General features: G+C 30.4%; 1 long non-coding RNA gene across 1 annotated transcript; it reads left to right on the top strand.

The window, feature by feature from the left end:
- The first annotated feature begins 2,110 nt into the window (after positions 1–2,110).
- Positions 2,111–3,797, top strand: LOC143058924 (uncharacterized). Its single transcript, XR_012973295.1, has 3 exons — positions 2,111–2,245; positions 3,145–3,281; positions 3,698–3,797. It is a non-coding gene; the product is annotated as an uncharacterized LOC143058924 (long non-coding RNA).
- Positions 3,798–13,399: the final 9,602 nt, after the last annotated feature.

Raw genomic sequence — 13,399 nt, 5'->3', positions numbered from 1 at the left:
GTAAATATTCAATGCAAATCAAAAGGTATTATACTATAAGTAGCAAGACTTATATAAGTGTAAAAAGGCAATACAAAAGAAATAAAAGTGTAAATTTAGTATATACAACCATGTGAACTTAGGCATTTTTGAGAAAATAGGAAATTTGGAAAATTGCCAAATTTTCAGAGTTATCTGTCCGTGGTTAACTTCATTTTTTTTATGGCAGATATGGCTATGGAAAGGTCCTAGCATAACAGTTTACATATGCTGCCACTTTTGTTGATAATATGTGTATTATCACATTAAATAATGTTTCAAAATATGCTTATTTCGTGTATTGTCTATTGGTTTTCATCTGAAAATCGATATATTCATGGTGGCGTCCCCTACAGCCAAGATATATAATTCAGACTAAAAGTTATTATTTATTTACAATATATATGTTGAGGTTAACCTACAAACAAGATTTCATAAAGATAGGCAAATGTTGCTTCCGGACTGTTTTCCATGGTTTTCTAATAGACAGGCTCTTTAGTGCAGTTAATTGGATTTTGCTGTTGTATCCATTTCTATATAAAAATAGTGCCATTTTTATTTATAAAATGTAAGAATATACTATGGTGAAATAAGAAAAAAACTTTAATTTACTACTGATATTATAAGTCAGGTGATCAACAGTTGATAAACAAAATAAGGTTTGTAGCTTATTTTCGAAATATTCTACTTATAATTGGCGGAAAAGGCTGACTCGGACTTTTACCCTATATAGCATTAAAATTATTTTGTTCTCAAATCGAAAGAAAAGAAATGTCGAATCGACTTAATGTTAGGTTGATATCATTAGATAAGATATTTAAGTCTTGTATAAAAAGACAAACAATTGGTGTAATGGGAAAAACTAAAAGCAACAGCAGTATATCGCTGTTCTAAAGTCATTCATCGATAGAGAGAAAAAAATCTGGGTTACAAACGAAAACCGAGGAAACCATATCAACTATAAGAGAAAAACAACGATGCAACAAGAATAAAAGCGAAAAACCTAAATAGTTTACCCTGTATCGTCCGAACATCTGACCAATATTCCTAAACCTAATCTAAGAACATACTAAAAGGTAGAAATATGGGAAAACCCCTGTCATTTTGTTAAGATAACATTTGAAAATCATGATGTTTTTTGTTTTATCATTTGTGTATAACAAATATTTATTTATATCACAGGTTATCTGTAATACATTTGATTTAATATATAGGGTATTTCCTCATTTCAAACTTATAATTTCTCTTGAAGGGACCCCAGGTAGCACAAAACATTTTCAAAACATTTTTATAAGGTTGTATAAATGTCTTATCAAAACGTTGTCAAACAAATATTTTCGTGATGTTATGTGAATATTTTTTCTTTGATTTTTAAAACATTTATTTAAAACATTTTTTGAAAATATTTTTACAATGATGTAAGAATATTCATAAAAATGTTTTCGATAATATTTTTTAAGATATTTTGTATGAATGTTTTATAAATGTTCAGAAGATATGTAGGTTCTACCTCTGAAAAACATTTTAAAAGTATATAAGTAGAACATTCTTAACAATATCACTCCGATGTTTTAAAAATATTTTCTAAAAATGTTTCATGAAATGTTTAAATAACATGCCTTTGAGATATTTTAACAACATTTCTTCCTAATATTTGATGAAAACATTTTGAAAACGTTACGCTTTTAATGTTGAGAAAATGAATTTATAAAACATTTTGTTGCTAATATTTTGACAACATTTTAAAATAATATTATGAACACATTTACCCCAAAACATTTTAAAAACGTTTCGCATTTAATATTGAGAAAATGACTTTATAAAACATTTTGTTGCTTATATTTTAACAACATTCTAAAATAATATTATGAATACATTTACAAAAAAATATTTAATAGAAAATGTTTTAACAATATTTTTCAAACATTGACTTAGGTTATGTAAAATACTTTATTTTATTTAATAAATGACAGAGATTGGAGCTGTACCTCGATCCCATATATATATAGCATTATATAGTGCACGCACTGCTATTTTCCGGATTTTATATTCCACTACCGACATCAAACGTTTACACATTTAAAATCTAACTGTTCCCGATGATCAACGGACATGATCCAAAGGAATTTTGAAACCAGTAACCGGAAGTTTTAATTATTGCCATGCTGTAAACAAAGACAAAGGAAACGTACAAAATAAAGAATAACCTTATCATGCGTTAAAACTGGTAAGATATGACACTAGTTCACATTTATAAATCATTGTTATGCTTCTAAAAATATCTTGGTTAATTTGTTTAATATATTCAAACAATAAATACGAGTGTAAGCAAGTATAATACAAAAAGGGGGATGATGATAATTTAGTCTGCCTTGATGTTGTGATGTGTATGTCCAGTGAACATTAGAATTATACAAACAGGGTTAAACTTAAGGTTTTTTTTATATTATTTTAAATTCTATAAATGCAATCACTTGTAACCACTGAGCATGTCTGAAAAGTTCTGTTATAAGCATTACAAGTCAGCCCATTATTTGCTTTAACAGACAGGGCAATACTTTATTTGCTCCATCGCTGGCTACACATCTACTTATCAAGGGAATCTCAAATACGCAATGATTATCAAAGCTTTTGCTATTTGACAAAGCGAGTGTTGTTGCCTCTATAATATATTGTTTTATGTTTTTGTAACTTGTACTTTTGTGTTGAGCCCTACAAGTAACAACCTATCACCCAGCCAGATAATTATTTATGTGCCGATCCCAAGACAGGAGTTTGATTCAGTAGTTGCCGGTTCATTTCTGACAAATTTGTTTTTTCGTTAAACTTTATAAATTATGCCATTCCTTTCATTGTTAATATTGTTTAAATTATACGACTTTACAGGACGTATTATGGTAATGTTTACTGTGTCCGTCTGTCGGTCGGCCTGTTCGTTCCTCTATCTGTTGCGTCAACATGTCCGACACTAACTCAAAAAGCTTTAACCAATTTGAATAACACTGGATTGTTTATATACATGGAGCAGCTGTTCACTTTTAAATGTTGTGGCCTTTGTAGCTGACTATTACACTGTGACTTTTTCTAACTTATATTTTATTCATTTGTTTATTTTAACTTTTGTAGGATCAATTAGACGTTCCAAAATTTATGATAAATTTTCTGAAATGCAGATTAAAATGGAGAATGGAAATGGGGATTTTAAAGAAGAATATAAGCTTAGAAATGACTACAAATATCCTGGAAGAGCAAATTTTTTGAAGGTATTTATTATTTTAAATCCTCAATCTACATTACATGTATTTGCACAAAAATATACAATAACCATTACAAAATATTTTTTTTTATGGAAGACCAAGAAAATGTTACAGGTTCTTCATGGCTGGCTACTCTTTATAGTTGAGAAAACTATAGTGTCTTATTTTAAAAACTGGTGAAATCTACCGTTACACTTGTTTAATAATAAAAAAAACCTCTAGATGTTTAAAATAGCTACAATTGTTGCTTCACAATCAATTAACACTGATAAGTTGACACTTTTCAATATATTTTTGTAAAACCGCTGGATTTAATGAAGAGAAATAGTTTATAGTGTAATTTTGATTAAATTAACTGAAATTTCAGCCACTTGTTTAATCACTAAACTGAAGGACTAATTTGCTTACACTTTATTTTACAGAAGCCAGCAGATGTCAAAGGAAATAAAAAGAATGGAACAAAGGAAACTTTGAAAAAGAACAGTGATATGAAAATATTGAATAAATGTTTTGCATTTATAATTGTAGTTCTATCTTGTATAGTGTTGACTAATTACTTATAAGGTAGCAGAGAAAACAGTTAAAAAACTATGCAGAAGCAGAAAAATGTCTGAGGGTACCTGTGATCAAACATGAGATCAAGAAATACTTTTAAAAAAAATGCGCAAAGATATTTAAAATCAGAAAAAAAGAATACCTTTCTGTAAGTAAAACCATGACAAACTATATAATATTACGTGTTCAATAAATACAAAAAATAGGGTTATGTCAATGAGATATCAATCTAAATCTGACAAAAGTAAATAAAATATATGCTGATTCAACTGTAATCAACAAACAATTGTAAAATGAGATGTTGGGTAAAGATCAGTATGACAGCAGTTGTTTTTCAGATGCAGATCTAGGATTATGAGAAAAGTGGCCACATGCTCTAAACTAGACAAAGTTGAAGTGAAATAGTTGGAATTAGATAAACCATAATTATAGCTCCATGCGGGGACCCAGGATCTCCCCATATTCAAGCACGATCAACTGTTTTATAATATTTTATAAAACGTTTGAATAATGATGTTAGAAAACATTTTTCTAATGATATTCATATAACATTTAAATGATGTTTTGAGAATATGAACATTATTAAAACATTTTGTAAAATGTTTTTTGAACATTTTCACAACATTACTTCCTGCAAAACATTTTTGTTTTATGTTTTAAAAATGTTTCAAGGATATTTTAATATAAAACAAACATTTATAAAACATTTTACAAACATTGTCAACAAAATTTAGAAACGTTTTAATGATGTCTTAAAAATATTCTGGAAATGTTATAGAAAATGTTTTGAAAATATTTGTGAAACCATACAATGGCACGTTGTTTTAATATTTTCTACGATATTTTCACAACATTTTTCAAAATGTTTTAAAAACATAAACAAAATATTTTTGTGTTAACTGGGACATTACTGAAATCGAGTATTTTACAAAAAGACGTGAAACGTTTACTAATTGTCACACTTTAACAATTTTTAATATGAAATGAAAAATACAATGGACTTGTGATTCGGTTATGCAATTTTTAAACGTAAGAAGCCAAATTCAACAACACTTTGCAATTATTATTAATATGCAAATACCTTTGTTGTTCAATACTATCAAAAATGTCAAGTATATATATCAGTGATACTTTAATGATGTTGGGGACCTGATAGCAATGGATCGGGACCCTACAGCTAGCTGTCGAATATGCTTGACCATTATGAATCTCTATGATCTAATGTGCTTGAGTTACCATTGCAACCACACATTTCATAATCATTGTATGAAAGAGTGGTTAAAACGCAACAAAACGTGTCCACTATGCCGTAAAACATGGCAAAATATAGACTGCTGATAGCAGCAATAATTAATATATATTAAAGAGAATCATGAAAGAAAAACTCTCATTACATGACTCTTACTATTATAATTATATACATGTCCTACAAGATAGGATAATCATATAAATTAATATAAAATAATTAATACTGGCAATCGCTAGTATTTTTGCAAGAAGACATACAGGCTACTTAAATTTATGAATAAATTAGGAATACTGACAGAGACGGACAACTTCAAACTTTGCATGATTGTTTTCATTGTTATTTATTTTTTGGCCATTTTGGTACCCTCTTATAGCTTGCAATTTGGGGTGAGCCGCGGCTCCGTGTTGAAGGATGTACTTAGGCCCTTAACTTTTTATGCATTGTCACATGGATAGAGAGTTGTATCCGTGACACTCATACCACATCTTCTCATTTCTACAGAATGCAAACTTTCTATTCCTCCACAAGAAAATAAAGTTATAAAATGAAACAGATATAAATATAGTATCGATTCGATGCTTTGCGATCACGAAATTTAGGTAGATAAAATATGTCATGGTCTCTTAAGTGACAAGTTGATAGTGTCTTGTATCTTTAAGATACCAATGAAGTCGCCTGTTATATCATTTGAACGATTGTATACCTCTCTAGATTCCAACATTTAAACCGGATATGGATCCCACTATCAGGTTTGTTTGTTACCCTCATTTGGATTTTAACACCCGTAAACTATTTTGGGATTTCTTTATCATGTACTTTTTTTCCTGTGTCCATTTTATCGCAAGTTATCTCTTACATTTTATCTGCTACGTAGCTTCGTACGAAAAGCTGATAGAATATGACATGAAACACGTTATATAATTGAAAATTATTGTATCAATCAGTGACAGTCATCTATACATTGAGAAAATGAACTCCCAGGTGTTTATGTCTGTTTTCCACGAGAAAAAAAGTCTGGTTATAAATTCACAAGACAAGGAACCACTGGCTATATGAGTTGAGTTAGGTGAAAGATAGTTCCTCGGAATCATCATTGAATGATTACATACTTGTGTTTACTGAGAGTCCATTTGATGCATTGATAATACTAGCCTGTGTAAATCCAAAGAGAAGACATTGTTTTACATAGTCATTTCGGGGCTTTTTATAGCTAACTATGCGGTATCGGCTTTTCTCATTCTTGAAGGTCGTACGGTGACCTATAGATGTTAATTGCTGTGTTATTTTGGTCTCTTGTGGAGAGTTGTCTCATTGTCAATCATACCACATCTTCTTTTTTTATTTTTTATTTCTTTTTTGGTAGATTTGTAGAGTGTTAAAATTATTATATTTTGTCTGTATTTTATGTTAATGCAGAACTTGATATGAAAAAAGTAAAATAACAAAAATACCCGATTCCAAGGAGAATGCAAAACGAAATGTCACTTTACAAATGGCAAAATCAAACGCGCAGAGAGATTTTTCATGCAAGGTTTTGTAAGGGCATCATATATAAGAAACAGAAAACTGGTACAAGAAGACTATATGTTCTTTGGTATTCCATGATATAGCACGTTCACAAATTCAACTTGTTTGCGACTTCTCAGTGAAGTTTCAGGAACTTGGGTTGAAAAATGTTGGAAAAATATATTACACAAGTTATGTGCCCACTGTTTCCGTCTGCTCTTCAGACATCAAATACTGACAAAAACATGACACATTAAATTTATAAAAAAAATAAAATCCATTTTCAAGTTAAAATGTTTATTTTGCAGAGACATAATTACATGTATAAAAGGGTATACAAATCATGTAAAACAGCAATGAGAAACTATTTTTAAAAAACTAACAAAAAAAATATTAAAAAATTATAAAAAAGAAAGGTGGTTTAGTAACAAATGTAATCAAAGATTTAAAATAATTATGCTGGCAGGTGAAAGTATCCAATAACTTTTTTGTTGCTCTAAGAAAATTATTGACAAGTCACGACTTGCATAGCTTTTTATATGACCTTTTACGGGATGATGTATTATGGTATACCTCTGTCTGTCTTTCTGTCAATTTGTCAGCCTGTCCATCATCAAAATCTCAGACAATAACTCAAACATGTCAAAAGTACTTTTATTTACATTAAACTTGGTGAATTGTTAATACCAATTAAAATAAGTTCCCGTTTTGATTTTCATCAGCTTCAGATTTTAATTTTAGAGTTTTATGGATTCATTTATAAAAAAGGGGACTTTTCAGTTTTTGGATGAAAAATCGAAAAGGCTTTAAATAGATATCATTTTTGGTGAATTGTTTATATCTATTAAAGGGAGTTCCCTTTAAATTTTAATTAATTTTAGATTTTAAGTTCCCAAGTTATGAGGATCATGTATTGAAGGGGATTTTCCTATTTTTGGATAATTCATATTGTACATGTTTTGAAATGTCTGTCATATTTTCATAATCCTCTAGTTTTCTTCATTTGAATGCTTTAAAACATTTAAACCACTAACCCCAATTTTTCTTTTTAAATTTTGTACTTGCACAATAAGAAGCCATCTGCAAAAGTCTTGTAATATCTTTGTTATTTTTTAATAGTTTTTGAGAACTTAAAAGAGGGACGAAAGATACCAAAGGGACAGTCAAACTCATAAATCGAAAATAAACTGACAACACCATGGCTAAAAATGGAAAAGACAAACAGACAAACAATTGTACACATGACACAACATAGAACACTAAAGAATAAACAACTAGAACCCCACTAAAACTAGGGGTGATCTCAGGTGCTCCGGAAGGGTAAGCAGGTACTGCTACACCTGTGGCACCCGTCGTGTTGCTTATGTGATAACAAATCCGGTAAATAGTCTAATTGAGTAGGTCACATTCATGAAAGGGAAGGTAATTGTAGTTACGACGTAATGAACATATCCGATATCATTTGTGAAACGGTTATTCCATAACAGACAACCAACTCGTGATGGCGTCCGTAAAATTTACGAAAAGATGATTTCAACTTCACCATTTGGAACTCTTGGTTTAACAGCTTCATTGTGAGCAACAACCCTGTATCAAGAACATCATGATAGGAAATACAAGCACGGGAATATCGTATGATTTGGGAGATGTATACCTCGTATGCAGGTGCTGATGGAATGTTGCTACTTAAAAATGGAAAGTTCACAATTGGAATCTTAAACATTAAACTTGTCAATGATAAAGCTATGGAAAATCAAGAAAGAACATTTCCCGTCGAAATTTCAATAGCTAAATTGCACTTAGACCTATATATTTTGTTCTCTATTTTTGTTCCTTTATTAATCCCCTATCAATATATATTAATCTTTTGAAAAGCTTGTTATTTTAAAACTTTTAAAAATTTTTAAACCCACTTTCAGTGTTCATTTTTAATATGTTGCTGTCAGCTTCATCATGTTAATTGAATTGTCGGTATTTGCTTCATTTTCAGAATTTTTCATTTTTTTGGGAAAAAAAAAGGGGGTACCTTTGATTGCAAAAAAATTATAAATATTCAATGCAAATCAAAAGGTATTATACTATAAGTAGCAAGACTTATATAAGTGTAAAAAGGCAATACAAAAGAAATAAAAGTGTAAATTTAGTATATACAACCATGTGAACTTAGGCATTTTTGAGAAAATAGGAAATTTGGAAAATTGCCAAATTTTCAGAGTTATCTGTCCATGGTTAACTTCATTTTTTTATGGCAGATATGGCTATGGAAAGGTCCTAGCATAACAGTTTACATATGCTGCCACTTTTGTTGATAATATGTGTATTATCACATTAAAAAATGTTTCAAAATATGCTTATTTCGTGTATTGTCTATTGGTTTTCATCTGAAAATCGACATATTCATGGTGGCGTCCCCTACAGCCAAGATATATAATTCAGACTAAAAGTTATTATTTATTTACAAAATATATGTTAAGGTTAACCTACAAACAAGATTTCATAAAGATAGGCAAATGTTGCTTCCGGACTGTTTTGCATGGTTTTCTCATGGACAGGCTTTTTAGTGCAGTTAATTGGATTTTGCTGTTGTATCCATTTCTATATAAAAAAAGTGCCATTTTTATTTATAAAATGTAAAAATATACTATGGTGAAATTAGAAAAAGACTTTAATTTACTACTGATATTATAAGTCAGGTGATCAACAATTGATAAACAAAATAAGGTTTGTAGCTTATTTTCGAAATATTCTACTTATAATTGGCGGAAAAGGCTGACTCGGACTTTTACCCTATATAGCATTAAAACTATTTTGTTCTCAAATCGAAAGAAAAGAAATGTCGAATCGACTTTATGTTAGGTTGATGACATTAGATAAGATATTTAAGTCTTGTATGAAAAGACAAAGCATTGGTGTAATGGGAAAAACTAAAGGCAACAGCAGTATATTGCTGTTCTAAAGTCATTCATCGATAGAGAGAAAAAAATCTGGGATACAAACGAAAACCGAGGAAACCATATCAACTATAAGAGAAAAACAACGATGCAACAAGAACAAAAGCGAAAAAGCTAAATATTCTACCCTGTATCATCCGAACATCTGACTAATATTCCTAAACCTAATCTAAGAACATACTAAAAGGTAGAAATATGGGAAAACCCCTGTCATTTTGTTAAGATAACATTTGAAAATCATGGTGTTTTTTGTTTTATCATTTGTGTATAACAAATATTTATTTATATCACAGGTTATCTGTAATACATTTGATTTAATATATAGGGTATTTCCTCATTTCAAACTTATAATTTCTCTTGAAGGGACATAACTGAAATCGAGTATTTTACAAAAAGACGTGAAACGTTTACTAATTGTCACACTTTAACAATTTTTGATATGAAATGAAAAATACAATGGACTTGTGATTCGGTTATGCAATTTTTAAACGTAAAAAGCCAAATTCAACAACACCGTTGCAATCATTATTAATATGCAAATACCTTTGTTGTTTAATACTATCAAAAATGTCAAGTATATATATCAGTGATACTTTAATGATGTTGGGGACCTGATAGCAATGGATCGGGACCCTACAGCTAGCTGTCGAATATGCTTGACCATTATGAATCTCTATGATCTAATGTGCTTGAGTTACCATTGCAACCACAAATTTCATAATCATTGTATGAAAGAGTGGTTAAAACGCAACAAAACGTGTCCACTATGCCGTAAAACATGGCAAAATATAGACTGCTGATAGCAGCAATAATTAATATATATTAAAGAGAATCATGAAAGAAAAACTCTCATTACATGACTCTTACTATAATAAGTATATACATGTCCTACAAGATAGGATAATAATAATAAAATAATTAATACTGGCAATCGCTAGTATTTTTGCAAGAAGACATACAGGCTTCTTAAATTGATAAATAAATTAGGAATACTGACAGAGACGCCCAACTTCAAACTTAGCATGATTGTTTTCATTGTTATTTATTTTTTTGGCCATTTTGGTACCCTCTTATAGCTTGCAATTTGGGGTGAGCCGCGGCTCCGTGTTGAAGGATGTACTTAGGTCCTTAACTTTTTATGCATTGTCACATGGATAGAGAGTCGTATCAATGACACTCATACCACATCTTCTCATTCCTACATAATGCAAACTTTCTATTCCTCCACAAGAAAATAAAGTTATAAAACGATAAAGATATAAATATAGTATCGATTCGATGCTTTGCGATCACGAAATTTCGGTAGATAAAATATGTCATGGTCTCTAAAGTGACAAGTTGGTAGTGTCTTGTATCTTTAAGATACCAATGAAGTCGCCTGTTATATCATTTGAACGATTGTATACCTCTCTAGATTCCAAAATTTTAACCGGATATGGATCCCACTATCAGGTTTGTTTGTTACCCTCATTTGGATTTTAACACCCGTAAACTATTTTGGGATTTCTTTATCATGTACTTTTTTTCCTGTGTCCATTTTATCGCAAGTTATCTCTTACATTTTATCTGCTACGTAGCTTCGTACGAAAAGCTGATAGAATATGACATGAAACACGTTATATAATTGAAAATTATTGTATCAATCAGTGACAGTCATCTATACATTTTTGTGCCTGTCCCAAGTCAGGAGCCTCTGGCCTTTGTTAGTCTTGTATTATTTTAATTTTAGTTTCTTGTGTACAATTTGGAAATTAGTATGGCGTTCATTATCACTGGACTAGTATATATTTGTTTAGGGGCCTGCTGAGGGACGCCTCCGGGTGCGGGAATTTCTCGCTACATTGAAGACCTGTTGGTGACCCTCTGCTGTTGTTTTTTATTTGGTCGGGTTGTTGTCTCTTTGACACATTCCCCATTTCCATTCTCAATTGTATTGAGAAAATGAACTCCCAGGTGTTTATGTCTGTTTTCCACGAGAAAAAAAGTCTGGTTATAAATTCACAAGACAAGGAACCACTGGCTATATGAGTTGAGTTAGGTGAAAGATAGTTCCTCGGAATCATCATTGACTGATTACATACTTGTATTTACTGAGAGTCCATTTGATGCACTGATAATACTAGCCTGTGTAAATCCAAAGAGAAGACATTGTTTTACAGTAATTTCGGGGCTTTCGAACTATGCGGTATCGGCTTTTCTCATTCTTGAAGGTCGGACGGTGACCTATAGTTGTTAATTGCGGTGTCATTTTAGTCTCTTGTGGAGAGTTGTCTCATTGTCAATCATACCACATCTTCTTTTTTTATTTTGTATTTCTTTTTAGGTAGATTTGTAGAGTGTTAAAATTATTATATTTTGTCTGTATTTTATGTTAATGCAGAACTTGATAGGAAAAAAGTAAAATAACAAAAATACCCGATTTCAAGGAGGATGCAAAACGAAATGTCACTTTACAAATGGCAAAATCAAACGCGCAGAGAGATTTTTCATGAAAGGTTTTGTAAGGGCCTCATATATAAGAAACAGAAAAATGTTGGAAAAATATATTACACAAGTTATGTGCCCACTGTTTCCGTCTGCTCTTCAGACATCAAATACTTACAAAAACATGACACATTAAATTTATTAAAAAATAAAATCCATTTTCAAGTTAAAATGTTTATTGTGCAGAGACATAATTACATGTATAAAAGAGTATAAAGTTCATGTAAAACAGCAATGAGAAACTATTTTTAAAAAACTAACAAAAAAAATATTAAAAAATTATAAAAAAGAAAGGTGGTTTAGTAACAAATGTAATCAAAGATTTAAAATAATTATGCTGGCAGGTGAAAGTATCCAAAAACTTTTTTGTTGCTCTAAGAAAATTATTGACAAGATCACGACTTGCATAGCTTTGTATATGACCTTTTACGGGATGATGTATTATGGTATACCTCTGTCTGTCTTTCTGTCAATTTGTCAGCCTGTCCATCATCAAAATCTCAGACAATAACTCAAACATGTCAAAAGTGCTTTTATTTACATTAAACTTGGTGAATTGTTGATACCAATTAAAATAAGCTCCCGTTTTGATTTTCATCAGCTTCAGATTTTAATTTTAGAGTTTTATGGATTCATTTATAAAAAAGGGGACTTTTCAGTTTTTGGATGAAAAATCGAAAAGGCTTTTAATAGATATCATTTTTGGTGAATTGTTTATATCTATTGATGGGAGTTCCCTTTAAATTTTAATGAATTTTATATTTTAAGTTTCCAAGTTATGAGGATCATTTATTGAAGGGGATTTTCCTATTTTTGGACAATTCTTTTTTTTTTTTTTCCCAACTTCAGATACTTTATTTCGCTATAATAGTTGTTAACAAATCCCCTTAATGTTACAACAATGGCACTAAGGTTCTGCCCTGTATGGTTAATTACCAATAAAACCAGGGGATTTCATTGGCAAACTTTTTATAATTCTACATAGTATTGCGTGTTAGTTACAATTTACAGAGTAATAGCTGTCTACAACATGTGTGCATTACTTTACTTAACAATGAAAAAGAAAACGGAACTTTGAACGTTTTTTGTTTAGCTTTTAGTTTCTGATTAATCGACAGTGAGAGCATGGTTTCGATTAGATCGATCAAGAGGTCAGTATAATCGAATTATGATATAGTAATTTAGCATTCAAATACACTTAACATTGAATAAATATAGAATAAAGGACTTTTTGTTTTTGATACTGATTTTATCACAGTAAAATATCAGGTGAGCCCGAAGGGCGAGCCTGATATTTTCTGTGATAAAGTCAGTATCAAAAACAAAAAGTCCTTTATTCTGTTTATCGGTAATTTAAAAAAAAATAAAAATCACTACAA

This window comes from Mytilus galloprovincialis, chromosome 14 (genome assembly GCF_965363235.1).
Source record: "Mytilus galloprovincialis chromosome 14, xbMytGall1.hap1.1, whole genome shotgun sequence".
Lineage (NCBI taxonomy): Eukaryota > Metazoa > Mollusca > Bivalvia > Mytilida > Mytilidae > Mytilus > Mytilus galloprovincialis.
The sequence above is the reverse complement of the archived record's forward strand: the minus strand, read 5'-3'. Positions and strand labels throughout refer to the sequence as shown.